This window comes from Protomyctophum parallelum (assembly GCF_964188405.1).
Source record: "Protomyctophum parallelum genome assembly, chromosome: 7".
Taxonomy (NCBI): domain Eukaryota; kingdom Metazoa; phylum Chordata; class Actinopteri; order Myctophiformes; family Myctophidae; genus Protomyctophum; species Protomyctophum parallelum.
Window position 1 is genome coordinate 50,731,574 of NC_139705.1, and position 6,174 is coordinate 50,737,747.

A 6,174-nucleotide genomic window follows, 5' to 3' on the forward strand; every position below is an offset into this window, starting at 1 on the left:
TCCCACTTCACTCCTTCACATCTCAGATGATCTCACAGCATCTGTTGCAGCTGGTCCTCCACTGACTGATGCCCTTCTTTTGTCCAGCGCTATAGCGCGGCACAAGAACGCCTGTTTCCAACAGAATGTTACACCAACCCACCTCCCCCACCCCCACCCCCACCGCCGCCGCCGCCGCCGCTTACAATGCTCAGTGCCAGTGTTGTTTTCGTCGACAAAAAATAAGACGAAAATTGCTCGTCGACTACCTTTTTTCACTGGCGAAAACTAAATGGAAACTAAATGAAAACTAAGCTACGATGACTAAAACTAAGACTAAATATATTGACAATTTCGTCAACAAATACAAACTAGACTAAAATGTTAGGAAGGGACTAGTGGACAACAGATCCAGTATAAACAAAAGAAAAGTCATTTTTCACTTGGTTTCATGCTAGCTAGACTAACGCTCCACACATTCCAAGTGACTAAAATGTGACTAAATCTAAATGACTATGACTAAACTAAAATAGAAATTTGCTGCCAAAGATCTCACTGCTCAGTGCCAAACTTGGCCTGAAGCCGCTCCGTCTCCTCAATCTGCACGCTTTGCAGCAAATGTTATGGGGTCTTACTCCAACCGGGGTCATCTTTCAGCTATAACCCCCAGGGGGTCCGCGGTCGGTCCTGTCATATCCCAACACATCCAAGATAAACCCAACAGCAAAAAGCCCTTGTTGGCATTAAGAACCCGCCTGTTATTATCCCGGCTATAAGGATCTCACTCATGCAACACGTACAGGCCGGGGCCAACAGTGGGTCCCAATATGGCTTCAAATGCTGTGTGCTGCTGACCGTCGAGGGCAACTAGCCCATTCTGAACGGGCACCCATTTTGGTGTCAGCATCATGTTATGCTTTAGCTATTGAAAAATAGCAGATCTACAAGCTCATATCGCGCCACCGAGTGGCGCGATACGAGCTTGTAGGTCTGCTATTTTTGAAAAATCGAAGAGCGACTGACATTTTTTTTAATCTGATCTCAGGTCAGAATGGGTTAATCAGACCAGTGTGTGTCCGGCAGGTAAACCTCGTATGAATCTGATCTCAGGTCAGAATGAATGGGCTAGAGTTTGTGCATGGCAACGTGTGCATGCTGAGTCTTGAAGAGAGGTTATACTGGTCTGTAACGTACAAATATTATCCTGTTGCTCTGGCCGTACGACGTGTTGCATGTTGTTTCAGTATACTGTTCATATACAGTAAAAAGTCAACACTAGCTGTTAATTAGACAACATTGTATCGCTCTGTGTGAGTCTGCCTTACTTGCTGCTTTGCATACTGTACTTTTCAGTATCGCCGTACTTTTCTTATCTCAAGACATTTCATTTGCTGATTTAAAGAAGCCTGTTTTTTTTGTTTTGTGTGTAGCTGGCTACATTGCATGCAATACTTTTGTAGTAAACAGGTCATCCGTCTTAATGTATAGATATCATACGTGTGTCACACTGATTTAGCATTTGTTTTATATCTATATATATATATGTTTTATATCTATATCATATATGCAGACGGTATATTGATATCTACACCACTGGCGTGTTTGTAATATTATGTGTTAATCACTGATGTGTGTGTGATGTGACCTTTGTGTAAATCACCAACAGTTACATTAAGTCACATTGACTATGTTAGGTCAATTCTATTTTTTTATAGCACATTTAAAAACAACAGCAGTTGACCCAAAGCGCTTTCCAGAACAAATATTCATATAGTGCAAATAGTAAAGACAATAGCAATAGTGAAAACACAACAGCAAATAACAACAACATAAAAAAAACCTCAAGCCAGACTATAAAAAGATGACTTTTCAATTTGGATTTAAAGGACAACTTTAGTTTTTTTCAACCAAGGTTCATGTTTTAGGTTGTTATTAGAGAAACTAAAAGGTGAGTGTTAATTTTCTTTCATTTGCTGTTTTCTTTCGTTTTAGGGATTTTAGCTCTTTTTGACAGGGGGCATTCGAGCATGGGGCTAAATATGTATTTTTTTTACCAAATTTGATGGTGATTTATTTATTTATTATTCACTATAGTCCTAATAAACCCCAGGAAATTACATCTGGCCACAGAAGATCACAGGATCTACTGAATGTGAAGGTAGCCTACTGGGGGAAGGCTTATACTGTGTGTCATAGGCTCAATATGTCAGTTTGTCACATTCAATAGATCCTGTGATCTTTTGTGGCCAGATGTAATTTCTTGGGGTTTATGAGGACTATAGTAAATAATAAAAAAATAAATCGCCATAATATTTTGTAAAAAGATACATAGGCTATTTAGCCCCATGCTCGAATGCCCCCGCCCCCCTGTCAAAAACTGCTAAAATCCCCAAAACAAAAGAAAGCAGCAAATGAAAAAAAAATAACTCTCACCCTTTAGTTTCTCTAATAACAACCTAAAACATGAACCTTGGTTGAAAAAAACTAAAGTTGTCCTTTACCCCATTCTGACCGGGCACCCATTTTGGTGTTGGCATCATGTTATGCTTTAGCTATTGAAAAATAGCAGATCTACAAGCTCATATCGCGCCACCGAGTGGCGCGATACGAGCTTGTAGGTCTGCTATTTTTGAAAAAATCGAAGAACGACTGACATTTTTAGAATCTGATCTCAGGTCAGAATGGGTTCATCAGACCAGTGTGTGTCCAGCGGAAACCTCGTATGAATCTGATCTCAGGTCAGAATGGGTTACAGATCTCAAGGGTGCTGCAGGGCTAGCCTTCATGTGTGTAGTTTGAGAGCTACTATAGTTGCCTGTTATGAGGTCGGCCATGTTTGAGGGGGCAAGACCGTTAGGAGCTTTGAAAACAAAGAGCAGGGTTTTTCATTGGATGCAGTGTTGTTTTGTTGGCAGCAAATTTCTATTTTAGTTTAGTCATATAGTCTTTGGACTGAAACTTCATTTAGTTTTAGTCACATTTTAGTCACCTGGAAATGTCTTAGTGTTAGTCTAGTTTTAGTCGACTAAATGTCATAAGATTTTAGTCGACTAAATCTACAGGTGATTTAGTCGACTAAAATGTGTTTTGGCGGGCCTTGATGCCGTCGTAATGAGTGTTTTTACACTTGCTGAAAATAGCCGCTCACAACGCGTCGCGTTGCGACGCGTTGTGAGCTTGTAGATCAGCTATTTCCAGCATGAAACCAAGAGTAAAATGACTTATACTGGATCTCTTGTCCACTAATCCCTTCCTAACATTTTAGTCTAGTTTTTATTTGTCGACGAAATTGTCAGTATATTTAGTCTTAGTTTTAGTCATCATAGCTTAGTTTTCATTTGGTTTCCATTCGTTTTTGTCAGTGCAAAAAGGTAGTCGACGAACATTTTTCGTTTTAGTTTTAGTCGACGAAAACAACACTGATTGGATGCAGAATTGTATGTCTATGAAGGATGTGAAGTCAACTTGGAGGAAAAGGAGAGCAAAGGGTTAATATCTGGACTGACACTCATTGCCACTGACACTCAGGCTGATTGTCACTCAGTCACTCCCTAATTGCCTGACCAATCAGCGTCAGTGCATTCACTGCACCTGAGAGTAGGGCGTTGACCAAACACAGGAAGAGAGGAGGAAAGAGCTTTGTTTTGTTTGTGTAGGATTATAAGCTCCATGAGGAACAGCAGTCTATGGTCCAAACAGGAGCAACACACACTGAAACATCAGAGCAGAACGGTGCAGCCATATAAATGCTGGAGATCGAAGCAGCCGGTGAGAGAGAACTGTTTATTTGTTTACATGAGATCATGCTGGGGGCCTGTTTCACGAAACTTGGATTAACTAATCCAGGATTCAGGCCAAAGCCAGGCTTTTTAAATCCTGATCTTTACAGCCTGGTTTATTCCGTTCCACTAAAGCCAAGCGAGGCTCAGAATTGGCGGATTTGGCGAGCCGGGATCAGCAAGCCTGGCTTAATAGACAGTATGGCTTTTTGTCTCTAGACCCATTATGTGGATCACAGATTTACTGATCCTTCTTCTTCATGGGGTATTAAGGCAGTTTGCATACTTAATAGTTTCATTACAGCCCCCTTCTGTATACCTCATTATCTTTACTAATCTATTCAAGACTTACTGATACAAGGACTTAAACTTCTAAAATAAATACTGCTGCTGTAATTAAAGAGAGAACATACTCTCAATAGTGGATAGACTGAATGATTAACTACCCCAAAAATATAGTTTACATTTTACCACTACTATTAACTTAAAACAGAATTCTTAATATTGTAAGCATAATGATATTGTCGCATTGTGATATTTGGCCATAACTCCCTCCTCTGAGGGAGCTACCTTTGGGGAAGGGGGTTGTTGTCCAGACAGGGGCCAGACTGGTGAGGGTCATGGGTTCATGTAGCATGCCAAAGTTTGTGCTATTGCCATTGAGAATGCATTGGGCGTTTAAGTTAAATAACTCAGAAACTACTAAATGTTTCAAAGTAAAAAGTTTTAGCATGTTTCTCCACAGTAAGCTGAATTTTACAAAGTGTGAATGGAGTTTCTAGGTGAAAGTGATTTTTTGAAGTGCCACTATCTGCCTATAAATGTCTCAAATTTGAAAGCACTATATTTCTAAAACTATGAAACATTTCAAAGATTCCTTTTCAGGCACACATGTCCACCGTAGGATGAACCTAAATAGGTTTGAATGGGGTTTCTAGGTGTAAGTATGTAGGACTAGTAGTGGGTGAAACGTTACAATGGTAATATGTTGTAAAACAATGAGTAATGGTAATATTTAGTGGTTTTCACTTTTACAAAAAAAAAATATATAATATAATAATTATTCTTAACCGTGCACTTGCATGACAGCAAACCTATTCATGGGGAACATTCACCAAAAGCAGCTGATCTACAAGCTCACAAGCTGTCATGATGTTGTGCAGCCTATATATTTTGGTTATTTGATAGTGCTTAAATTAGTCCTTTAATGCAGACCGATACAAATAAGGCAACATAAACCCATAATAATTGAATAAATCTGGAAAACATCATTGGTTTGTGATGAGTTTGACTGCTTAATGAACAGTAAAGACATCAGGGTTAGGTTAAACCTGGCTGTTAGCCTGGTCCGGAGCAGGCTAAATCCAAAGCATTAGTTTCCATGGTAACTAATGTAGCATCACTTTCATGAAACCGAATCAAGCCTCAACATATCCAGGTTAACTGGTTAAGTTAATCTGGCAAGATCAACCAGCTTTCATGAAACCGGTTAATCACTGATCCAGGCTATATTAAGCCAGGATATGTGTTAAATCCCGGCTTAATCTCTAATCCAAGTTTCGTGAAACAGGCCCCAGTTCATGGACACTTGTTATTGTTTGTTGTTGTTGTCTGTGATGACTTGAAGTTAAAGGAAACATGATGGCCAATTGGACATGATTATTTTATTTAAAATACATTTGAATTGATTATTGATTGATAAAAAACGGTTACAATGATACTAATTAATTCAGTTTATTTAATTTACATTTCACTGTTAAACAGTTTAAAAATGAATTTAGTAAAAATGAATTGATTCAAAATGAGTTGTTTTAAGAGACACTATTAAGTAAAAATTATATTTAGCCTACAGGTGTTTAAAACATGTAAAGTATGTGTATTGATTGAATGTGCATTATACTTACTCATAATGCCCATGTACTGTACTCAACTACAAAAACTAAGTAAAGAGGAGTATGAGTGAAACCCAGTTAAAATCTCCTTATGGATCTGTACCATCCCCTTTCAAGCAGGGGAACTGCAAAATATACTAAATAGCTTGACAATGGATCTGCACGATGAGAGCAAGCATGAGAGGATGCTTTAGTTCACCAGAGGCATTTAATTACATCTGAATATTTACATTTTATTCTAGATTGCTCGCTACATTCTACTTATACCTTCAATTCAGTTTATATAAACTCTTAACTTATGGTGTATAGGTTCATTGAGTTGGCCTTTTGAATGAGGCAAGATTTACTACAGAGGGTATGCGAATGGCAAAGTGAGTGGAAAAGTGAGTTTAATGTCATTTAACGTCATTAAATGCAATCATAATATGATTGCATTTAATGACGTTAAACTCACTTTTCCACTCACTTTGCCACTTTGCCAAAAGTCCTATATTATTATAGGACTTTTCAGTTTGGATGTCTGG